Here is a 27,059-nt window from a genome sequence, read left to right as displayed (position 1 = left end):
AAAAGCAAAGTGTTCCACAGTAGACTTGCTACAATGGAAGAACTGAAGCCAAAGATCCGAGAAGCAATTGCGGAAATTCTAGTTGAGATGTTACGTCTAACCATGAACAATTTAACGAAGAGACTTCGTGAGTGTTTACGTAGAAGAGGAGGTCACCTGGAAGATGTCATGTTTAAAAAATAAACTAAAATGTTTGTATCCTAAAATGACAACATTTGTACAATTACATAAAATAAAATTCATTTTCTAAAAAAAATTTTTCATTAACGTTATTTAACTTTTTAAATTTCCCGTTTCTTTGAATCACTCTGTATTTATGAAATATCAAACAAATTTTCATTCAAACATTTACTATACAAGGTAGCGAAATACTGAAGTTTTTGATTATTGAAATACAATTAAATTAACACAACTTTTTTTTGTCGCTTATATACATTTTACAAATTTACCCCCGTACGGGGGGATGTTTGCAAAAGTAATGGTGCAATATTGCATTGTCACCCGACCTTAGTAACTGTGCAAACTTTTATCAATCGGCAATGTCAGGAAGTACGTTAAATTAAGGTTGCATGATTTGAGGACAAACATGAAAAAAAAATTGAAAATTGAAAACACACTGTGAGTAAAAATAAAATTTAATAATGAAGTTATTTCTTCTTGTCATACTTTGGTTTTAAATTTTTACGGTCTTATTAAATACGACAGTTAAAATAAGGAGTTATGAATCCTTATTCAGATAAATTGGAAAATTGTCAAAAATTTAAGAATATTTTACTTAAAATCTAAAAGGTTGCCATTTCAATTATTAAACAAACATCATCAGTTGACATTGCAGAACTAGTATACTATTTAAAGAAATTATATTAATAAAAACATTAGGAAAAAAGTATTTATGCATTAGAATTCCATCTATCAATAATAACGTAATGTAATGGTCAATGTGTGTATCTGTTTTTGAACAATCATTTTTATTCTAAGCAAAAATAAGACGATAGTTTTAATGCGACTGGTTTAATCTCTCCTTATGAATAGTGGCCATGTTTTAAAAAATATAAAAATTTACCTTCAAGAAAACTTCATAATTATGGTTTAATTACATTCAAAATTCTCAAAAAAGCAGATAAAATTTCTCATTTCTCACAGTTTTAAATACCAAGATATTTTTAGTTATCGCTTTAATACGATTGTATTAATCGCGGTTTAACCAATAAGTAATCATTGATAATTCGCTGTAAATTTGTAGTAACAGATTTACTACTCGTCTTATCTTATGCCCAAATTATTTTTTATTAAATAATTTTACTTGTTTTTCCTTCCATTTATGGTTGGAATAAGATGTCATACTGAAAAATAGAGCATTTCACGATAGGAGCTTGTGTTGTTTCACTTTTCTGTGTTTAACTGATAAAAAGTTATCTGTTAATATATAAAATGTTACACATTCCTAAAATTTATATTAAAAAAATAATAAAGAAATTTGATTACTTTTTAACCTAACACAATTTACTTCTGCGCAAAAAAAATCGAAAAATGTGAACTAAACTGCGTAATAAATCAAATATTCTCATTGTCTTTCATTTGGGCTTCTCTTGACCAATGGTTTTTCAGTTATTGGTAATGTTCCTAGTAATAACTATATAAATCAGAAATAATTAGTTTTGAAATTAAAAACAATTGATACGAGTTTGTTCATTTTAAATAAGCTAATGAAGGATGAAAATAAAAAAAAAATTTAATTTTGATTGTAGTTATAAGGCTATGTGGTGCAGCTAAGTCAATAACCTAGCTGCGTTTTTTTTGGACAGTTTATATGTAGTTGTTACATTTTAAAGATACCAGGGTATAATATCTTGTTAAATAGAACATGAAAAAAGTTGGTCATTAATAATAAAAATTAAAAGAGTTAGATCTAGAAAACAGTTTTAAGAAAGGTTTTTTTAAGAGTATTCATATATAAAAGTTAAGCTTTACAAATTTACTTAAATAGAATTTTTTCTAACTCCTATCACCCTCTTCATTAAAGTTTAAAATAAGAAAAAAAGATTTTCAAAAAACCTTTCTACATTTTAGCTTCGGGGGTTTATAATTAAAAAAAAAAATTGTAGATATTTCTTGATAGCTATACATATGAAGTACAAACTTTAAAAACATTTTTTGAAAAATATTTAAACCGAAGAGAGATAGAGCAATAAGACGAAAAGCATATATTTTACTTAGTTGGGGTGTTGATTTTTTTGAAAAAATCATTTTTGGAATATTTATATTTGCATTATAGGTAATAAATTTGCTTTAATAAAGTTTTTCTAAAATGTCTGTGAAGAAAATCGAAATTGATCTTTTCGCGATATCCTGGGGTTATATCCTCCTGGGGCGATATCCTCAACGAATTAAAAATATATAAATATATATATATTATCAGTGCCCCATATACAGAAATATTTTAGCCAAATTTTAAGAAAATTGGTTTGGTCTGTCCTGAGATATAAGGCCAAAAGCAATGCGACACACATACGTACATACGCACTTACACACATACATACGTTTTTCTTTAGTCTAGATGAACTTATTAGTCCGTAAAACGTAAAAATTTGCAAAAAAAACAAGCGATACTCCCATTTTTGACATGTCACCATACTTCCCCGTTTAATGTAGCTATTCTAGCTATATTCCCCAACAAAGTAAAAATAGTGGGTGGGAAATAGGGAATAATAAGTAATATTTACATTATAATAAGTAACATTAAAGTTTATGGTTAGATTCCGTTTGAGGATAATTGCTTTCGATTTGTAGCTGGAGATACATAAGTTCAGCCTCTGTACCACCTCAGTGTGTTAATGATTTAATATTAAGTTAATACGAATTTTAAAAAAATATGAGTGTAAATTAAAACTGATTTGTTTCAAAAATTAGAAAACAATTAAATGGAAGGTCTGATAATTTTTAAACATTTATTTTTACCCACTTAAATTTTCTTGGTTTATATTACAATCTGTAAAAGACTACACCTCATGCCATATATATTATCCTCATCTCATTGGACCGTAGGAGAGGTTGCTTATTGTTCACTATTTGAACAGATTGCAACGTATACAAAAGTGTATGAGTAAAAGTTAATAATATAGTAATTACACCATGGAATAAGGCATACTTTTCCTGATATAAAACAAAATAGTTTGTAAGAGTTAATTTATTATTTTTTCATAAATTTATTATAATTAATTATTTAGTTTAGTGTTTAGATGGAAAATTAGATATTTTAAATGTATTTTGATTGTTTACTTGTCATAATTTCACAAAATCACGTTGAGAAAAACACATTAAAAGTTCTAAAAATAAAATAAAAGTAACACAACAGCTTTTTAAACTAAATATAGAATTCGTTTCACTTGTGGTAAAGATTAATAATATTTGTACGTGACAGTTTTCACCTTCTACTGAATTTTATTCAAAATAATTTTGTAAAAAAAAAGTCAAATTCTTTCATACAATCAATATATTATTTTAACGAACATGGTATAACAAGAGGTACTTTTTTTTGTTAAATTACTTTTGGTTTAATCATATAAAGAATATTTATGACTTAGAGGGGGAAAAAGATAGCAAGAGAGAAATAATTACAAAGAGATTATATTTTACTGAATGTCGGCAATATTCAGTAATAATTCTCTTAATAGTAATAATTAAATGATATTATAGGTTGCAGGTATTCTAAATAAAAAAAGTAAACGTATAAGACATTACTTGTTCATCTAAACCAATATAAAAATTTTTCCAAAAGGTTGCGTAACTTTTCCTTGACAGATCTTTATTTCAGATTGAGTTTTTAAATATTAATATCATTTTTATTTAAAATCGATTTGTAGTGTCTTTAGAGGCCTAAAAATTAATACAACATAGGATTTTATGCAAAATAAATTTTTTGGCCTCCTAATTTGATGCTTAATTATTAAACCGGTTTAAAAAATAAATAAAATCTAAAAGATACTATTTTGGATACGGCCTTATTGCCTTGCCCAATCAAGGCCAAGCAAGATTTAATAGAAATAAGAACGTTATGTTCACGATTATTTTTTTTTTAGTTTCAAAAGCTTTAAGTTATCCGTTTTGAAAATATATAAAAAAATCTATAAAAAAATAATTAAAAAAGCATAAGTATAAAAGTATAAAAAAAAGTTGAAATTTTAAAATTGCTTATGCATCTTTGTTCGATCAAGTTCAATATTTAATGGTATCAATGCTTCATATATAGAAATATTTGAGCCACAAATATTTATCAAATATTTCCTAATATATATTATATCTATGACATATGTACATACATAAATCGTTCAAAATTTTCCTTGATATTTTTGCGTTTTTCAGTCAGTGGAGTTATGAAACATCTAAATTTGCAAAAACCCTTACACTCAAAATTTTGATCGATCACCATACTTTCCTAATATTACTATTGTAGCAGGTGTACGGATTGTTCCGGGAGATTTTGGCTAAACTAAAAGGTATTGATTCAGAACATCAAAATGAACAACAATGTGCGTATGGACAAATCCAATCCTCCAATTTGTGTTTTTCCAAAAATAAATTATTCCTTGAGCACGGATTGATATATTCTAATGAAATATGGTTTATATGTACCTAACAATATTTTCTACAAAATAAATAAGTTACAAAAATTTTAAATGTTTCTTTTATGTATGTTCATGCCTTCACCAAATACTCGATTTCGTTATTTTTATTCTGTAGAGGTAGATATTTGCTGATCTTGATATAGATTTTTCACATAAAGAAGAAGAAGAAGATTTTTTAAAAAATAATTAAATTCTCTTTACAATTTTTTTGAAAAAACGTTTATATATTATATATATATTTTTTAATTAATAGATTTGTTTTAGAATAATATATTAGACAAATAGGATAACATCATCCTGATGTTCATATTAGTTTCATGCAGTAGGAAAACTTAGATAAACATAAATTTAATTATGAAGTACAATAAAAAACATAATCTCGTATTCATGAAAGTTTCTTATATTTGGAAGCAGTCTTGTTTTACATCGTTTCTAAACATACGAGTACTTCTCTCATTTTTTATTTCAATATTATTATTTATTTTTTGGTAGATATATCCTAAAATATGTCTTGTGTAAGTTAATGTAACGTATTTGTATTAAGTAAGAGTTAATTTAAAAGTATAAAAATAAATAAATGTATAGATCTACTTTAAAAAAAGTTTGAAAGAATAATTTTTAAATTTAAGCGTTGTAATTTGGATACCTACTGCAAAAGGTTTACAATTATAGGCAAATTAGAACATATATTTAGGGCAGTTTTTTTTTTTTTAAATTCTATTTATTTTAAAATTATTTTATTTTATGCATTAAATAAATCATTCTGAATCATTCAATTATTTTTATTTAGATAAGGAAATAAATAAACGGAGGAAATAGAATTGAGAACGGAGGGGTTATCTGAAAAATCTTGTAGCTGTAGTTATATTAACTCTGTTAATATCTATTAGCTTATAGTAGCTGTAGTTATTAAGGTGTTGGGCAAGGGTGTTGTGTACTTTTTTTTTGTCTTCAGTCATTTGACTGGTTTGATGCACCTCTCCAAGATTCCCTATCTAGTGCTAGTCGTTTCATTTCAGTATAACCTCTACATCCTACAACCCTAACAATTTGTTTTACATATTCCAAACGTGGCCTGCCTACATAATTTTTTCCTTCTACCTGTCCTTCCAATATTAAAGCGACTATTCCAGGATGCCTTAGTATGTGGCCTATAAGTCTGTCTCTTCTTTTAACTATATTTTTCCAAATGCTTCTTTCTTCATCTATTTGCCGCAATACCTCTTCATTTGTCACTTTATCCACCCATCTGATTTTTAACATTCTCCTATAGCACCACATTTCAAAAGCTTCTAATCATTTCTTCTCAGATACTCCGATTGTCCAAGTTTCACTTCCATATAAAGCGACACTCCAAACATACACTTTCAAAAATCTTTTCCTGACATTTAAATTAATTTTTGATGTAAACAAATTATATTTCTTACTGAAGGCTCGTTTAGCTTGTGCTATTCGGCATTTTATATCTCTCCTGCTTCGTCCATCTTTAGTAATTCTACTTCCCAAATAACAAAATTCTTCTACCTCCATAATCTTTTCTCCTCCTATTTTCACATTCAGTGGTCCATCTTTGTTATTTCTACTACATTTCATTACTTTTGTTTTGTTCTTGTTTATTTTCATGCGATAGTTCTTGCGTAGGACTTCATCTATGCCGTTCATTGTTTGTTCTAAATCCTTTTTACTCTCGGCTAGAATTACTATATCATCAGCAAATCGTAGCATCTTTATCTTTTCACCTTGTACTGTTACTCCGAATCTAAATTGTTCTTTAACATCATTAACCGCTAGTTCCATGTAAAGATTAAAAAGTAACGGTATAAAAGTAACGGATTAAAAAGTAACGATAGGGAACATCCTTGTCGGACTTCCTTTCTTTTTACGGCTTCTTTCTTATGTTCTTCAATTGTTACTGTTGCTGTTTGGTTTCTGTACATGTTAGCAATTGTTCTTCTATCTCTGTATTTGAACCCTAATTTTTTTTAAATGCTGAACATTTTATTCCAGTCTACGTTATCGAATGCCTTTTCTAGGTCTATAAACGCCAAGTATGTTGGTTTGTTTTTCTTTAATCTTCCTTCTACTATTAATCTGAGGCCAAAAATTGTTTCCCTTGTCCCTATACTTTTCCTGAAACCAAATTGGTCTTCTCCTAACACTTCCTCCACTCTCCTCTCAATTCTTCTGTATAGAATTCTAGTTAAGATTTTTGATGCATGACTAGTTAAACTAATTGTTCTGTATTCTTCACATTTATCTGCCCCTGCTTTCTTTGGTATCATTACTATAACACTTTTTTTGAAGTCTGACGGAAATTCCCCTTTTTCATAAATATTACACACCAGTTTGTATAATCTTTCAATCGCTTCCTCACCTGCACTGCGCAGTAATTCTACAGGTATTCCGTCTATTACAGGAGCCTTTCTGCCATTTAAATCTTTTAATGCTCTCTTAAATTCAGATCTCAGTATTGTTTTTCCCATTTCATCCTCCTCAACTTCCTCTTCTTCCTCTATAACACCATTTTCTAAAGCATTTCCTCCGTATAACTCTTCAATATATTCCACCCATCTATCGACTTTACCTTTCGTATTATATATTGGTGTATCATCTTTGTTTAACACATTATTAGATTTTAATTTATGTACCCCAAAATTTTCCTTAACTTTCCTGTATGCTCCGTCTATTTTACCAATGTTCATTTCTCTTTCCACTTCTGAACACTTTTCTTTAATCCACTCTTCTTTCGCCAGTTTGCACTTCCTGTTTATAGCATTTCTTAATTGCCGATAGTTCCTTTTACTTTCTTCATCACTAGCATTCTTATATTTTCTACGTTCATCCATCAGCTGCAATATATCGTCTGAAACCCAAGGTTTTCTACCAGTTCTCTTTATTCCGCCTAAGTTTGCTTCTGCTGATTTAAGAATTTCCTTTTTAACATTCTCCCATTCTTCTTCTACATTTTCTACCTTATCTTTTTTACTCAATTGTCTGAGCAAAAATCTTCTTTACCTCCTCTTCCTCAAGCTTCTCTAATTTCCACCGATTCATCTGACACCTTTTCTTCAGGTTTTTAAACCCCAATCTACATTTCATTATCACCAAATTATGGTCGCTATCAATGTCTGTTCCATGGTAAGTTTTGCAGTCAACGAGTTGATTTCTAAATCTTTGCTTAACCATGATATAATCTATCTGATACCTTGCAGTATCGCCTGGCTTTTTCCAAGTGTATATTCTTCTATTATGATTTTTAAATTGGGTGATGGCAATTACTAAATTATACTTCGTGAAAAACTCTATAAGTCGGTCCCCTCTTTCATTCCTTTTGCCCAGCTCGTATTCACCCACTATATTTCCTTCCTTGCCTGTTCCAATGCTTGCATTCCAATCTCCGACTATTATTAAATTTTCATCTCCTTTTACGTGTTTAATTGCTTCATCAATCTCTTCGTATACACATTCTACCTCATCATCATCATGGGCGCTTGTAGGCATATAGACGTTAACAATCGTTGTCGGTTTAGGTTTTGATTTTATCTTTATTACAATGATTCTATCGCTATACGTCTTGAAATACTCCACTCTCCTCCCTATCTTCTTGTTCATCACGAAACCTACTCCTGCCTGCCCATTATTTGATGCTGAGTTAATTACGGTGTTGTGTATGACCACCAATTTTTAATATATACATTGACAAAGTGTTACGAACAAAGAAAAGTTTATTTTATTCTGGAATTAAGCTGGATGACAATGAGAAGTGTAGTCCATTATTGCATGCTGATGATATGGTCACAGTTCAAGAAAGTGAAGATGAATTACAAAAAGCAATATTTACTGTACAGAAAGTTGCTGCGTGTTATTAATTAGTATTAATACGCGTCTTACTATATCAGAAACAAATACTACGGGATTTGGGGGAAAATTCCCTGTGAAAACTAAAATTGTGATTAACAACCGGAGTATACTGCAGATTAGTTATTTCAAGTATTGTGGATGTGACATTTCACATAGAGAGAATAATGACATTAAGGAGAAAATTGCCAAATTCAAAAACATCTGTGGAACAATCCACCGCACATTGAGGAATTAAATAAGGTTATAAAACGTATAGTTTTACAACCGCTCGCGATTCAAATTCTTCTGTACTTCATTCGACAACCATAAGAGGTTTTTTTTAGAGGTAGAGAAATTCATGACTATCTAGTACTATCTTCTGTTTACGAAGAGGTCGAAAACTTTAGCTCGCCGTACAAACAAACGTTAGACAAATACGTAAATTATCTGGTAGTAAATCTAGTGGATAATAGCGATGACATCAGACGATTAAAACCTTTTCATGTGCTGGACCTGGGAAATATAAACACAGGAGTGACCGGGAAAAAAATCTATGAGTGGGAACACAGAATGTAGTGAACGTCATTTTGATAGTTTACAAATTACAACTATTTCTATTACCGACGAAGATTAATTTTATTTTTAGTGTTTTTTTCATATATTGTTATTGATGACTTTTTTTTAAATTCCTTTCTACCTGTGATTTATTTATTTCTATGTTGAACTTTACTTGGACCACTTTTTTTATATATGAGGTGTTGAACCTTTGTATGCTTTAATGATGGGTTTGTCGGCGACTTCTCTACACGTGGTTGTCATTAATCAAATTTACTTTTGGTTCCCTATGAGGTACCGATTATAAATGCCAAGAGATAAAAAAAAATTATACACCTACAAACATCAGATTTTTACCAGCAAATAATGAGAATATACGTTAATACTCTAAATTTCTAAATATAGATTTGGTTAAGTATATTAATGAAAGAGAAAGTTTGGAATCTATATTAACATTCAATCTATTGCACGAAAATAATTTTTTTTATTTTTAAAAATTCTTGAAATTATATACGTAATTTTATAAATAAACAGTTAGTTAAAAATAAATGTGAAGATAAAGATACATTTTTTTAATTTTTAAATTTACTAGTTAAAAATCAAACGTGAGTATTTTTATTAAAAATAATTAATTCAACGTATTAGGTTACATTGAAAAAATGCTTGTAAAATTACTTTTATAAAATAATAACAATAATGTTAATGTATAGTAAACGATTTGATTAATTTTTTAAAATGATTACAACAATAATAAGTATATGTATCAAAATTAAAAATTTTAATATTTATGTATGTTTTATATCTATTTATTTATATAGATACAAGGATTCTTGTTCGGGTGAAAAGGCTATCGTAACTGACTGCTCCCTGACCCTGCTTGGCTGCCAGATTCGTTAGTTCTTAGTTAGCTATCGAAGGGTTCATGTGCGTAGTGTATTTTATTGTGTTGTTGAGAGTGTGAAGTAGTTAGTTTGTAAATTATTATAAGTGTTTTCTTTTTACTTTAGATTAAACATATTTACCTTCATCGGTAAGTGAAATATTTATTTGTTAAATTAATTAATATTTTATTTATTAATTTGTTTTGATGTTATAATAGATGATGAAATATTATTATTATTCTCGATATCATATTTAAATACAAAAAATAAAAATCTATACTTTTTTAAGTGTAGCCTATCTTACGTAAAGGTGATTAATTTATCTATTACTATGTGTATGAATGTATTTTAAAGGTCAAATAATATTGCTACTGTAATTTTAATTAATTAAATCTTATTTATATATTCATACTTTACGACACGGTGGTAATAAATTAAAAAAAAAAATTTCGAAGATTTAATATTTAGTTGCTGTATAAAATTACAAATTACTGACAAGAGAATGCAAATATCTTGTATTGAATGTGTGATAGTCCACTCACGTGGACAGAAGATATGTGTTTATACTATCAATGAATAATTTTTTCAATTAATCTCGTAAATGATAAAAAGTGAAATATTTTAGAAAAGGTTTTGACTGTAATTTGAAATAAAGCTGTGACATACATAACCTTCTCGTAAACTAAATTTATTCTTATCATTTTTATTAAACTTTATTAAATAAAAGAAAATAAATTACCATATTATTATATTACGGCTAATTTTTAATTAAATATGTACATATACAGTAACTTCCAGAGATTATTGGTTATTATAAAAACAATTTCACAATAGCATCAAACATGAAATTTACAAACATTAAAAAGAAATAACTTATTTATACGGTAACAACAGGTTTACGCCCACTTAAATTAATAATGGATGGTAATGAATTTTTTGTGCATGCGAAAAATGCTATGTCTGACCGGAATTCAAACCCGGGATCTCCGGATGAAAGGCCTAGTTACGAATATTAATTCTAATATATGTAAATCTAATTATAAAAATGTGAAATAAATAAGCTTTAAATAATTTAATTACTAGCTATTTTATTATGTAAAGGTTAAATTACGTATTATTTTAAAATATTAATAAAATAAATATATATACATTACATTGTTATGTAAGAAAGTATTTATTATTTTTTTTCTTAATGTGTATGTTGCAATCTGTACAACTAGTGAACAATAAGTAATCCCCTCACAGCCCAATTATATGACGATGATATATAAATGAGGTGAAATGTTGTACAGACTCGGGCTGACCATAACTGGGAGGTATGATTAATTGAACCCCAACTATTAATACATCGGTATTCACTGTCTAGTATTCAGTATATATATACACACATATATGTGATGTACTAAAGAAATAAAAAATGAATAATAAAGATATTTTAAAAAAATAAAAGTTTTAGTAATACGAAAGTAGGGTCACAGACAATTGGTTGAGCCTGCAAATTGGATTTTATGGCCCGTTTTAAATAAATAAAATTTTTTTTTTCTATCGCTTCATATTTACAACTACCTTTGATTGAAAAAGTCACTTACTTCTAAAAACTAACAATATCCACTTCTATTTAATCAAACTACAAAATGATTTTTTCGTAAAACAACATGACATTTAGTACTTGGCTTATGAGGAAGTCTTTCTCGTACCATTAACATACGAGAAAGTACTAAGTATGGCTCTATTACGGTTTTAAAATTTGTGCTTTAATATTTCTGTTCTGTTATTAAATTAATATATAATGTTTCTGTGTAAATTAATTAAAACCGGCGGTCTTTTCCGCCAAAAAATATTTTCATCTCTCACTGGCTTTTTCTCAAATCTTCTGCTGCTGTATTCAAATATTTTTTATTTTTTCTTGATTCATTTATGATTTTTTTAAGTCCAACATTTCTGTTCCGCTTTGTTAACTTTAACACAATATACTGTTAATTTTTTTCTACATAAAATATAGACTTTCTTGAGAATTTTATTATCATTCATCCTTAAGTGTATCCTACTAAAGCCAAATCTTCTCATATTTACTATTTTTGTTATTTCTTTCAATTTCTCTTATAAGATTTTGTGAGTTTGAAGTGTGTGTGTGTGTGTGTGTGTGTGTGTGTGTGTGTGTGTGTGTGTGTGTGTGTGTGTGTGTGTGTGTGTGTGTGTGTGCGTGCGTGCGTGCGTGCGTGTGTGTGTGTGTGTGTGTGTGTGTGTGTGTGTGTGTGTGTGTGTGTGTGTGTGTGTGTGTGTGTGTGTGTGTGTGTGTATAGGCGCGTGTATTAAGTTTTTTGTCCTGTGCAGGTCCAAATATTTTTCTTAAAAATCCTTTTATTTCTTTCGGTTTTATTTTAAAAGGCTCGTATTTGATCATCGTCAAACATTCTGCAGCGTCAAAGCTTCTGGTTGAATCACCGTATTCAAATGCCTTCATTTTTTGTTTACAGCGATAGATTTTGTGTTGGTCATGTTTTGTGGTAAACAGTATTCCTTTTTTTTGCACGATTCCGTAGAGCTCTTTTCTTAGCCGCTCCGTTTTATAACTTCTCTGAGATATTTAAGCTATTTTACTTTTTTCTATTTTTCCCTAGCTGTTTTTAAAAATTTTTGAAGATTCCTGTTATTTCTCGTACATTTTGTTTTTACAAAATATATTTGTAGGCTGTTCTTTCTATACTGTATTCAGCTTATAGTGAAAAAATAAACAAATGTCGCGTTTGTGTGAGTGAGTTCATCATAATTCTGACGAGTCACGACCCGTGTATCAGTACCGGCTCACAATACGGCCATATCTATATACAACACTAAAATCATTACTCATAAATTAGTATATAGTCATATAGTAGTAATGCAATTAAACGTTCATATAATGCTATTTTTTGTCATTTTTATTAAACTTTTGATCTTTTCATACGATCACTCTTCAGTTCTTGTGTTAAATTTTTGGGTTTCTGTTACGTATTTATTTACTCTAATTTTATTTAAAGTTAATATAAAGTAATTTTTTAAATCTTACTGGAACGTAAGTGCAGTCTATTCCTAGATTTGTGCCTTACAACTTGAGTTATACAATTTTTACACCATCTCTAATACAGATTCAGCTGATAATAATAGTTTATGATTATTGACATCTCCTCCGAAAAAAAAGGTCGCGAAAAAAGCCCTTAAGTAGTACAGAAAAACACTTCATTTTAAATTCTTTCAAAAGCGAATTACTGAATAATCCAACGCTGTTGATTTCGGATGTCGTTAATAAAATTGCTAATATAAGTGGAAGTTATGCTGCTTTTGTATACAATGTGATTTTCGAGTATAAATCTACCAACGAATACGGTCTTCTAAGAAAACAAAACCCCACAGGTCAATTGAAGTTGACAATTTCGTTAAAACGTGTAAAAAGTACACGAATTTTATTTTCGAAACGAACTGTCTGCAATAGACAAAGTTGTAAATAGCGATAACGATCTACTTCTAGTAAAACGAGTTAATTTTTTTAAAGAATATTCATTTTATTGTATGAAAAATTATAATTAAATATATTTAGATTTCTTCTTTTTTAATAAATTTACTCCAGTGTTTATTTTATATAAGTGTAATAAACAGAGTAGCGGAATAGAGTGGACGGGTTATCTTACTTACTTTTCTAAGCTGGATAGTTGGATGCCTAGTCCGGTTATAAATTTATTTCAAGTACCATATATTTCAACTAGTACCGTCTGTTTCAAAATGAATGTCGGGGTTTAAAAGTTATGTAATATTTTTAGGTTTTTCCAATAAGTGTTCAATATGAGCACCACACTACACACATTGAGCCGATAGGAGAGTTCATTCCATACTTTATATACCATCAGCAAGTATCGAGTAATTAATGCGAGTAACAGCTGGTTCAATCATGTGTCTCAAGTTGGGTAGGTCAGCTGGTAACGGTGGCAGATATACTTGATCCTTTATAAACCTCCCCAAAAAAAAAAAATCGTACGAAGTCAGATCGGGCGAACGTAGAGGTCACGGCTAACAAGCCCTGTCATCTGATTCCCGGCGACCAATCCAGCGGTCGGGTAGAATTTTATTCGACCAATCACGTACAGCGTTTTGCCAGTGAGGAGGTGCACCATCTTGTTACCAATTAAAGTACTGTGGTTCGTAATGTAGTTGAGGAAAGAGCCGCAGTTGCAGCATATCAAGATAGTGCATTCCAGATACACTTGCTTTCGCGAAAAAAAAAAAACGGTTTGTAAACTTACCGTCGGAATAAGGCAAAAAAAACATTTAGTCTTGGGGAATCTCGTTCACACTGCATTATTTTGCGAGGATTTTCTGATCCTCAGATACGCATAATATGAGTATTAACTTTTCTATTAATGTGAAATAATATATTAATGTATTATATTACATACTACACACATAATATACACACATTAATATATTATATTAACGTATTAGACTCTATATCGTGTTGTATTCAGTGACACATTAATATATTAATATAATATATTAATGTGTCACTGAATATGACTCGATATACAGTCTTCATCGCCACCGTGCATCATTTCATTTGCGATGCTAGCACGCAAACCTGTTACAAGCTCTAAAGCCGAAAGAATATTCTGTAGGTTTTAGAGCTTGTAACAGCTGTAAACGATATGGACGCAGTTTTTAAACCCTTCACACAGACGTCACTGGAATTACTAATTCGCGGCTAGCGTTCCTAACGGATTTCCTAGAACTACTAACGAAAGACTCTCTTACACTTCATCATTGTCTTCGGACTCACTCGGTCGTCCTGTACTCTTTCCTTTACAAATACAGCCAGTGGTTTCAAATTGTTTATATGTTTGTTATAAATTGTTTATATACCATCTACGAATGTTATTGTCACCCGGGAAATCACAATGAAACTTCAAACGGAACGCACGTTGAACAGTAATTACATATTTACACTTTGCAAACTGCAAAACACAGAACGCTTTCTGTTGGGGCTTCGCCATCTTTGCTACTAGCGCTTTCAAGCGGAGGATACAGGAAACAGTTTATGATTTTGCGCACAGATAAAACTGTATGAGTTGCTCTTTCATTTTATGTATAATTAATTAGTGTACATGTAACTTGAGTAATATTCATAGCTTATGCGACTCCCTCCGGAGAAGAGAGCGCATTGCTTCCTTCAAAAACTAGGACCCCGATAGGTGTATTCCTGCTAACCTGAAGGACGCTAGCACCGAAAGGACTTCAGCGGACGGACTACGGAGAATTACGCCGGGAATACGAGGCTCATATGCGCCTAGTCTCTCACGATCAGTCCTGGTAAATTACTTTGCATTGGTCTACAGGATCGGAACGCAAAAACCAAATCCGTCCATAAATAAAACATGAAAATCTATAACCGCCAGTAACTAACTAACGACCCAACCGATAAAAGAAAGATACAGCAGCAAGGTACTTTGTCCAGGTTCTGCGATTAGTAGGGAGACAATAATAAACTCACGCTACCTTTGCCTTCCGTTCCATACATAGCTTTAAAATCCTGACATTCACTCTGAGACTCACGGTATGATGGCTTCTCATTTCTGTCCCCGAGCAACATATTATTGGTGGGTTCTAATTAACACATCCTCTCTGACTATCTATGGATATACGAGTAACAAGCTACAAGTACTACCCTCCATACACGAGCTTGGAACGCAGTTGCCTACGAGCCCCTAATTAAGAGAACTATACTAGATAACCGGAAACTCCCGAATTTCTTAAGAATAAACAAGTAATAATAATAATAATAATAATAATAATAATAAATAGTAAAATGAAACTGATTTTATTAAGCCTTAAAAGCTAGAAAATAATGTATTTTAAATCGTTCTTTAAATTTCAACTTTTAGGAGTCGGTGGAAAGTTTAAAGCAACTAGCAAATATTTTCCCTTAATTCAGTTTTTTCTGAAATACTTGTATATTATTTTTATTTTAATGCGATTCAAAATTTATGTTTTTTGTTTTATATAATTTGATTTTATTTTTTATTTAAAATACTGATAAATCATAAAACAATGATGCACGAATAATAAAAAATTGGACCTAACCGTTTATTTTTTGCCGTTTCATTAGATTCCAAATCTGAGTGTCCATTCAACTACCAAGTTCTATTCTGCTAAAGGTCTAATAGTTTTTTTATTTTTTTTATTTGGGTGCCAAATACATCTTAAAGGAATCTAATATTTATTCAAAGAAACTATGAGTTAACTGTGAGTTAAAACTGTGTAGTTGTAATACCTACATAGATTATCCAATTCAGACAACAAATGGCGGCCGAGTGAGATAATTTTATTATTTGATTACGCTTGATTAAAACTTTCCATCAATCGATTTTTAGTAAAGGCAAACGTTTAAGCTCTTCATTATCCAAACAGTGTTTACAAACTTTTGCTGCGGCGGAAAATTTCACAAATTCTTAAATTTTTCTGGAACATCTTGGTTATTTTGAAAGGTATTTTATAAATAATAAATAAAATAAGATAGTAATTCTAAGCGTTAAGAAGAATAACAAAAATTCATTACCAAATCGGAATTATTTAAAACAAAACAAATATAAACCGAAAAATCGGGCTAACCATAAAATATTTATTATAAAATTACGTACTTAATAACTTTGATGTTTTTTGGTTCTCTGAATTAAACATTCTTTTGATATTGGGCATAATATTAAAAAGTTTTTTCCTATTCCGGTGTTCAAAAAAAGAAGTAATAGAATCATTATTTATTAAAGTGTTATGAATATAATGATACATTTTTTTACGTTTTATTCTATTTTATGTTACTACTAAATTATAGTCTATGTGCTGTTTGGCTGAGATTATACACAAACACACATACATTTATAATATAAATGTATTATAAAAGAGAAAATGGTACGAAGCCAAAAATGAGTTTCTTGAATGAGTTGTTTAAAAAACAGTAGTTTGTTAAATGATATTCGTTATTTATTCAGTAATTTTCTAGAAAGCATTCCAAAACATTGCGCTAAAAATATCTTTGACTGATACATGAAACAAATTTAAATAACACATTACATAAGTTCATACTATTTTAACATATGTACATGGAATTACTAGACGTAAGATGACAAATTATGTACTTTAATTTTTATGTATTGTAATTTTGTGTTCAGTTTTTATTACTTGCATATCTTGAATATTACCCTAAGTATAACATTAAATTGAACGATTTTTAACATGGCAACGATGTTGGTGAACTAAATGCATGTGCCAAATATATATTCAGATTTATAACCTTTCCGTCAATGTTAAAGTTGAAAACTTCTGTTACCTTTACCATTTTTTTTTTTTTAATTTTGATTTTATTACATTACTTAATTTCTGATTAAAAAACAAACATTTTTGAGTGATTTGATCAGTTTTACAATTTTTCAGAAAAATCCAGTCCTGTGCTAAAATATTATATTTTTTTAGGAAATATAAAATTTATTTAAAAACACATTAAATGACATTAGTTTGGGTAAATTAAAGAAAAAAATTAGGTTTTCTTACTAAACTTTTATTTCTTTCTTCTGGAATGAAAGATATAGCAAAGATTTTTATTTTATAAAAAAAAAAAAATTATTTAAGTCGATAGGTTGAAACAGAAAGTTAAGAAAAATTAAATCATCTATATTTAGAGACTGTGGTTTCTACCACCCTCCTATTTCTGTGGTGAGGTTTGTAAAAATAAAATCAATCTAATAACAGGTTATTTAGAGAAAGATTATCTTTAGCAAACCTTAACTCAGTAAGTTTGAAGAAGAAATTGCTAAACGTTTTTAAGAAGTTTTTTTCTAAACACGGAGTTGTATTATTATCAACCCTCTGACAGGAGTGCAAAACTTTTACTAATTATGGTTTATTAATAAAAAAAAATAATAAAATAATATTTGGTATTTTGAAATAATCAAAATTTATAAAGCTTAAATTTTTTATTTGTTTATACTCTTTAAGGGATTTTCATCTTCTAGCTATCTTCCTTCCTTGTTCTTCCAATTTTCAGAAATATTATACAGTGTTTCCTCTTATTACATAGAGAATTTTGTTTTTATCTAGAGTTAAAAAAATACAGATTCAAATACTCTAAACAAAATAAATTTTTGATAAATAGCAGTACTATAATTATACTATAATTTCAGGGAAAGTAAGTTACAAATTCAGAAATGTAGGCTAATTTTGCTATCTAAAAATAAATATTACTTGGTACAACAGATATTTTGAACCTTAAATAGCAGTTTTATTTTTTTTTAAATTTTACATTAACTTTAACCTTTGAACATCGAACATAAATTTAGGGATAATTTCATAATGTTGGTCTTTTCCAAGTTTATCCACCGAATTGATTTGTGTACTACTCCAATCCGGGGTTTTCCACCGTTATTTACAAATTCCTATTCTACTTTCTTCGTAGTCTATCATGTCTACTCTTCTCTATAAATTTCAATAATTACTTTTGTTTTCCAACTCTCATCTGTAACTCTTTCAATATTCCTAGTCTATCTCCATTTAGCCATAAGTATTCTCCTTTCTGTAACCATAGAAACCAGTTCCATTACTCAAACAAGTTTTTCTCTATCTATTTCCTAATTTTAATCCCTCTCGTTCTTTCCTTAGTTTTCTCACTATTTATTCAGTCTGTAGCTACACTTCATCGGCGTACGTTATTACCGGGGTAGCACATAGATTAAATTGACTTGCTCGTTCGGTTTGATATCGTTTTATAAACTGATTTAAAAAAATGAGCCAATTACATTTTTATGCGGTTTTTATTGTTTATATTTAAAGGTTTCCATTCACCAAACTTAATAAAGACTTCAATGAAACACGTCTATTTCTGATGAAGGGGAAAATAAAAAAAGACCAGCAATTTAAAATTAAGAGTAAAAAATTATATATATATCCGCTTTTCAGAGAGCCTTAGTCACGCTCTGTAGCATTCTATATATACAATTTCTCTACATCCTTTTTTTCTAAATTTTTAACTAAAGTAGGATTATCAAGTTTGTTTTTCTTGTGGATGGGTAGTATCCTTTTATAGAACGATCCTTTTTTAAGTAATTGAAACGTAAAAACTAAAAAAAGGTAAAATCAAATAAATGTTTTATATATAGCGCTGATTTTTAAAAAATCCGCGCTAAAAACAAAATTTGTTCAATATTTAATTTAAATTTCAACTTTCTAAACTTTGCCACAAGTAAAACAGTTTACTGTAAGATGTTAGTAAGTTGTTTTAAATTTTGTGCCAAATTCTAAAAATTGTAATTAAATTAAAAATTTATTTTTGTTTTTAATGCAGTTTTTGGGGACAACTTTATAATTTTTTTAGAGTTTATTTTACTTTCATTAATCAGTTTAACAACGAATTTTTCCTTCATACGTTTTAAAATTATGTAACAACAATAAATAATAATAGTTTAATAAACTAGTATTGAAATGAAATAATATATGGAAAAACTTAAAAACAATTAAAAAAATTACTGAAAATCTATAACTATTATTATTATTATTATGCTTTTACGGCCAACATGGGACCACTTAAGTCAATTTTAGTTGGATCTTTTCTGAGAAAAGCGTGTTATTTTACTCTTTCGAGCTGCCCAGTATTTCTTCATCCGTTCAGATCTTGCTTTCTTTTCTTCATCCGTAAACACCCTCTTCGTTGTATTTTGTCGTTTGTCTGTCTTTTGTTTAAATCTAATGCTTTTATCTTTTAGCTTTGTAATTTTTCCAGTTTTATTCTGTAGGTCCGTCAGGGAAATTCCCAATTCTTTCATATCTTCTCTAATTTCTTTGATCCATCCTACTTCTAGCTTTTGGAACCAGAGCTTTTCAATGATATTTCTTGACAGTCTTGTTTGCGGTGTCCTTATGAGATGACCGAAGAAAGAGATTCTTTTTTTCCGCATAGTATCAGTAACAGGCTCTATTTCTCGATACACCACCTCATTTGGCACAATCCACCATTGGCCTTCTTTTTGGTGTTTTTTATTGATACACGTTCTGACAATTCTCCTCTCTATTTTCAGAATTTTTTCAATTCGGTTTTTCTGAGTGATTTTGAAAAGGGTCTCGCTTCCGTAGGTGACTTCTGGCTGTACTACAGTTTTATAATGTTTAAGTTTTGTTTTAGCAGAAAGGCATTTTTTGTTATATGTTGACCAAGTTAATTTTTGGGATTTAATCATTTTATTTGTCCTGTTTTGCCATGTCACTTTTTCATTTAAATTATAAGTTATTATTTCCCCTAGATATTTAAATTGTTTTACTATTTTAATTTTCTGATTGTTTACCGTAATGTGCTCTATTACCAGAGGATCTATGGCCATTAGTTCAGTTTTTTCGAAAGAGATATGAAGCCCTATCTTTTGTGCTAGGTTTTGAAGGCTCATGATTTGTGTTTTGGCTTCTTGAATATTATTTGCTAAAAGAGCGAGGTCATCTGCAAATCCTAGGCAATTTAGTGTGATGGAGTTTTTCTTAGTACCCATTTTTATATTTTTGGGATTTATTTCATACCATTTTCTCATGACAAATTCAAGGGCGCAGTTAAAAAGGAGTGGTGAGAGGCCGTCTCCTTGCCTCAATCCAGTTTTTATGTAGAAGGGTTGAGAGAGTTCACCTCTGAATTTCACTCTGGACTGGGTATTGGTTAAAGTTAATTTTATCATGTTTACGAGTTTAGGGTGAAGGCCCAGGTTTCTCAGAATATTCAGCATGGATGGTCGGTGTATACAATCATAGGCCCTTTTAAAGTCGACGAAGGTGATTATTAGTTGTTTTTTCCGTCTTTTATATAAGTCCATCATAAGATTTAAGGATATTATTTGCTCCGGGCAACCTCTCCATGGCCTAAATCCCCCTTGGTATTCCCCAAGTTCCAGTTCAAGTTGGTCTTTGCATCGGTTGTATATGATTCTCGACAGGATTTTGTATGTGCAATCCAGGAGAGATATGCCTCTGTAGTTTTCAGGATTAGTTTTATCCCCTTTTTTATGTAATGGATGGATGAGGGCTGTGGTCCAGTGTTCTGGAAGTTTTTCTTCGTTCCATATTTTCACGAGGCATAGATGTAGGGAAGTTTTGACTGAATAAACTGATGAGTGTTTCCAGAGTTCTGCGAAAATCTGGTCTTCTCCGCTTGCTTTGTAGTTTTTCTATAACTATATATATACAATTTATGTTGAGCAATCATTAACAGATATTAAGTAATTAATGAAAATAAAATTTAATTATAAAAATTGAATATAAAATAATAAATAGGTATAACTTAATGCATGTACAAAAAGGAAATAAACTATAAAATAATACCAGAATCGTTCAATAATCAGTTTGGCAAATAGCACAGCGGAAAACTATTTTATAGAATCAACTACTTTCTATTTACAATAGCAGACAAATTAACCCGAACAATTAATTTGTTTAATGCCGAGCAACTCCCCGGTGGCCCAACACTCGAGCCTCTGCCAGCCGCTGAAGGGATGGCTGCCCCGTAATCACTTGCACCGCCTCTATCGACACCGAGGCATATGACCTTGAGGCCATGCGGCGCTGTACCTCCTCTAGGATCCTCGTGTTGTGCCTCACGGCCATTCCAACCACTATCCAAGCCGGAACGCCGTAGAGAAGTGTTGCATTGACCACGTGTGAGTACAGCCTTCTTTTCGATGCTCGTGGTCCGCTGATCTTGAGAGCAACCTAACCAGACGCTGCACCATTCGTCCCGTTTGTTATTCGCATAAACGTTTGGCTTCATATATCTCACCTTTGACCTGACTTTCGATCCTATCGAGCAAGGGGGTATCACGGTACCCAAATCTTTTTTTGTTTAGTAAGCTATATTTTTTTTAGCCTTTATGAGTAACTTTACGGCGAATTTGGTCAAATTATTAAGTAAATAAATTCTAGTATACAAGGGGTTGAATGGGAACCGTGCTGAAAATGTTTAAACGATTTTTTTAAGTTTTAATGATTTCAAAAAAAATATTAACTTTGAAAATTGAAAATTAAATTGTATTCTAGAATTTTTATATGACGTGTGGATTTTTTTAATGAGATACTATGAAACTCCAATTAAGAAATTGTTTTTTTAATTTATTGTAATATCTGATTTTTTATTTGTTGTTTAACTTGTGACTTATTAAACATGTTATATGAGGTAGCTGTCCAAATTTTTTTGTTTTTTTATACTCTAAATAAAGTTTAATTTTGATGATAAAAACGTCGTTTGGTCAAGGTGGTCAGCTGGGGTTCAAAATATTTTATTAAGGATTTTGATTTGAATGTTTTTTTTAATTAAAAATTGTTAAGGGCAAAGCCGGAAAAGTTATACAACACTTTGCCCGTTATTTTATTGTTGAAAATGAGTGATTACTAAAGTTAGGAACGATGCAATTATTTTGAAGAAAATGTAATTCATAAGTCTGAACATGAGTTTAATAGCTTTGCTGGATTAATCATTTGAGTGCTGTATTTCAAAGACACTGATGAGAATAGTGGTGAAGGAGAAGTATTCGTCATCAAACCTACGTTTTTTGCTGAACACGATGTTTTCCCTCCATTACTATTGTTATCTTGTCTACTGCTAATCCTTTCTTGAGGATTATTGATAGTGCTCAGCGTACACACCGCTAATTTCTAATAAAATGTAATTTTAAATAAGGAGTAATCAGCTGCTGTACGAACCCATCGCAGTTGATTACATCTTATTTAAATTTTATTTCTATCGTGATTGTGAAACGTTTTCTAATTTCCTCGTCAAACAGTAGCAAATGAATAAAGAGCATGCGCAATGCGTTCAGCATATTAACGTTAAAAAACCAGAAATAGTGTCGTCGTCAAACTCATGTATTCGCCACCTATTCTTAACCTCCGCATTTTGCTCTCGTTCTTATAACTCATTCTTTAATTATTATTATTCTCTTCTATGCTTTTGTTTTTAATAATACGCATAATTACACCAGCTACTATTTTCTATCAGTTTTTTAATAATAATTTCGTTTTTACTATTATAATGTTATGTTTTAACTAACTTACATTTCTAATTTTTTATGATTACATTATAATTTATGTAGCTTTTTTATGTAGTAGTGATAAATAAAATTAGCATTTATTAGTCATAAAAGAGGACACCCATTAAAATCGGCGGTAAAATAATATTTCTAAATGTTTATATTCCTTGCTCAATAAGTCTATCAATTCCTATAAAAAAATGGCTGAAAAAGTGACAGAACACCTCATAGTTGATAGTGCTTTATCACAGCTTATAGTTTTATAAGAATGTGATGAATTTGTTAAAACCCGAAATTCGAGTATAGGTACTGCATTTTTCGACAAAAATGAACCACCAATTTTAAGTTTAAAAAAACTAAATAAAGCGTTAAGCCGTTAAAAATTTAATAAATAGCTTAAGTGTTTGCCACTAAAAAAAAGGCAAAATATTTTGTCAAGGTACAATATGATTTGATGAAATCTAGAAAACTGCAAAATTTATTGTTCTAAGACAATAAAAGCAGTTGAATAGACAATTAAATCGTTTCTGCCATTTCTTTAACAACTAATTCCGGCAAGTCATCATCTTTTTATTACTGGAACAGGCTTTTTATTTTTGGGACGAGAAAACTTCCGCTGACTATCATTAAGAAACTGAGATAGAAATTTTACAAAATTGTTTTCAAAATGTAAGTTAACTGTTACCAAAAGTACGTGTAATAGTAATAAATAACGCGTATCTTATCACATTGTTCAGGAGGAGCGTATTCCAAAAATTTCTTGAAGCAGATTGATTGATGCATTACCATAAATGAGTCAATTTGGTAATATGTACCAATGGTATATATCAAATATGTACCGTTTCATGAGAAACCTTTTATGTTAGAACTGAAAAAATTGTGAAATCAACATAAATATAAACAAATTTCTGATTAAAAAAAAATCAAATGAACATGATCATTATCATTCTAAGGATTTTACCGGTTCTTTGTTCACTTAATTATAATGAGATGGTCTGGAGTCGGGTCTAAGGATAGTTGAGTATCAACAATAAAAGTTTTGAAATGAACAAAATGAAGTGCGCACTTCAAGAAGGAATCGACTGAACAACGACAAAGAACTGTAAAAATTGTACTGTCACATATTAAATAAATCTTTTATTCTAATCGGTACAAAAAAATCATTATGTAGATTACATAATTATAAGATAAATTCTTAGTATCAAAACATAGATTATAAGATAAAAAATAGTTGTAATTAAAGTTCACATAAATTATTTAAATATAAACAAATGAAATAATGTTTAAGTAAATATACATTAAAAATAGAAAAACTACTACAAAATAATTTTCAATTCAGAAGGTGCTACTATTTTTTGAGCACAGATTTACGGGCATGTTAAACGGCGTTCAGAAAAATCAGGATTTTTAGAAAAAGAATTACTCTTTATTTAAAAATTTATCGACAGAGTAATATTGTTTCTGTAAAAGATACTCTTCTAATTTCATTTTAAAGTTATTTTAAACGTATTAAAACTATTTACAGAACATAACAAGGTTTTCGATACTCAACTTTGGCTTTCACGTAAGCCGAAGTATTATATTGAATTATAGGAAAAGAGTTTCGTTACGTTGTTTGATAGGAGTGGATATTGTTAATGTTTTAAGAATAAGTAAACATTCTTTTTAGCTAAGATTGTAATTTCAGAAATATTAACATAAAAATAAGTTAACACAATTATTTAATTTTCTAAATACTGATATACACGATTCATACTTATGAGTGCTAGATCAAGATATCTCTCTCTCTCTCTCTCTCTCTCTCTCTCTCTTTCTTTCTTCTGTTTAGCAACCGAAACCACCGTAAAGTATTACTTCAGAGAATAAATGAGTATGAATGTGAATGATCTGATAACCCATTCTTGTATCTCAGAAACTCGTTCTAATGTTTTGAGGAGCCCCAAGAAATGGGATTTAAGTTAGACAGAAATATATTTAGAAATAATAAATACTTAATAATAGTAACAAGGTTGCCGTTATCAAGAAGAAAACAACTGATATACTGGTAGACAATATGGGAATAAATTCCGGAGGTTCCAGGTTCGAATCCCGGTCAGGCATCGAATTTTTACACACGCTACAAATCATTCATCTCATCCTTTTAAGCAATACCTAAGGTGGGAAGGTTAAAAAAAAATTCTTTGGACTCGATATATAAAGCTTGTGATTCAACGGATGAATTGGAATGGATCGATCGGTTAGAAAACTAATTAAAAGTTTTAAATTTAAAATTGCATAATAAAATTTATAGCGTTTCGTTTATAAGTGTATTGTACAACAAACAATTTTCATGTTAACTCTAAAATAATGAAAATAATCTCGGTAAAAATATATTACAATGTTAACTTATAATTCGTAGGAGGTAATTTATTTTTGCAAGTAGACGAGATTAAAACATTTTTGGCAATAAATAACCAAACAATAAAAATATTTCTATAATAAAAATATAAAACCAGTTATTTTATTAACAGTTTTGACTAATCCGAACACGTAATGCAAATAACATAATAGATTAAAAATAAATAAATATACTTGCTTATAAATAAGAAAAAAATATATAATAGGCAATTTATAGTCATGGCTATAATTTTATTGTGGGTGGGAATGAGCCATTTTCAATATTAATTTTCTTCATGAATTCAGTTAGTACTACGAGGATAAATATAAAAAAAACAATATACTCGTATGCAATCTCGGTATGCAGCTAGCATGTTACTGCTACTCCTACCAGGCTTCCTCATTTTATTAGTTTAATGATAATTTATTTTATAGCGCAATTCATTAAATTCAAAATAATATTAACAAAGTCTAATGTTAAAAATAAATGTCAGATTTAAAATACTTATTCACTTTAATGCTTTATTAAATTAAAAAAAAAATTGTTAATAAAGTAGGATTATATATAGAGAGTTGTTCTTGAAGAATGTAACTTACTTTCAGAACATGTTCTACTGGGTGAAAATAAAGAAGAAAGTTCACATAATTATGGCTTCAGAAACGCTACGTTAGCAAAGCGTTTCGGGTAGCAAAAGATCTGCCAGTGATTTTTTCACTTTTCTCTAGCTTTTTATCTGACGTAATACCTCTAGACTATTACTACCTGTGTGGGCCACATGAAATCATAAGTATATGAATAAAAGGAATCAAAAGGAAAGCCACCAAAAAAAGTGTTCGTTCGGTAGAGTGCTGTATTCACTGTAGCGGAAAACATTTTCGGTCGTTTAATTATTTGTAAGTCGGTTTTACTATTTGTGTTTGTATTTGTTATTTTTCTAAAATATTTAATTTTTGTTTTATGTTGAACATTTTGTTTCATTTAATATCTATGTGGACTCTTAAGCTCTAGTTGGGAACTACGAAGAGTTTATGTGTCTGGTAGATATAATATCCTGAAACTGCACAAGCTTTTGTTGTTAATAAACTTCGAAATTCTTACGTTTCTGTTTAGTTTCTGTAGACTTTATTCATTTCATTTTACTCAGAATCAAATTCTCAATAAGTTTTTTAAAAACTTTTACCTGTTTATTATCAATTTAACAAAGTTATTTTACGGCAAACATAAAACGGTGGGTTTTCGATCCCAATCTTTTGTCTTTTTCGCCGGATTTCTCAAAAACTACTAAAGATACAGTTCAGGAACCTATTTTTTCAAATTTTCAGGTTTGATTTCATATAAGACCACTAAATTTATTTCTTCTTTTGGGTCATATGAATTAGAGACTGACTTAATTTTATCGAAATCGCACAAAACCACGGATTGCCAGCCGATATTCGCTAAGAAAGCGCCTCCAGACCTATGTTTATATGAAATTTCTCTTTTATTTTCATTTTTTATTCTTTGTGTTTTCGTAGAACATATTCTGAATGTTTTTTTACATTCTTCTTGAATCATCTTGTATATCATCAGTATTTTACAAGCATAATGTTTCAAACGATAACATTATAATTTAAAAAGTTTTTATCGTCGTACTTAAGCTCTAGTTGGGAACCTTGAAGGGTTTGTATGTCAATTGGATGTAATATTCTCAAACCGCACGTTTGTTAGTTTATTC

At 29.7% G+C, this 27,059-nt stretch overlaps 1 protein-coding gene across 5 annotated transcripts in view; it reads left to right on the top strand.

The window, feature by feature from the left end:
• Positions 1 to 9,927: 9,927 nt before the first annotated feature.
• Positions 9,928 to 27,059, top strand: part of LOC142321764 (adipokinetic hormone/corazonin-related peptide receptor variant I-like) — a 737,321-nt gene continuing 720,189 nt past the window's right edge. For 4 of the 5 annotated variants that reach the window (XM_075360128.1, XM_075360129.1, XM_075360132.1 and 1 more), the window contains exon 1: positions 9,928 to 10,050. The gene's annotated coding sequence lies outside the window, so the exon portion shown is untranslated. The remainder of the gene's footprint in view (positions 10,051 to 27,059) is intronic. The other variant, XM_075360130.1, reaches the window with a different exon arrangement.

Source organism: Lycorma delicatula, chromosome 3 (genome assembly GCF_047948215.1).
Source record: "Lycorma delicatula isolate Av1 chromosome 3, ASM4794821v1, whole genome shotgun sequence".
Taxonomy (NCBI): Eukaryota; Metazoa; Arthropoda; class Insecta; order Hemiptera; family Fulgoridae; genus Lycorma; species Lycorma delicatula.
Note: the sequence above shows the minus strand (reverse complement) of the source record. Positions and strands in the feature narration are given on the sequence as shown.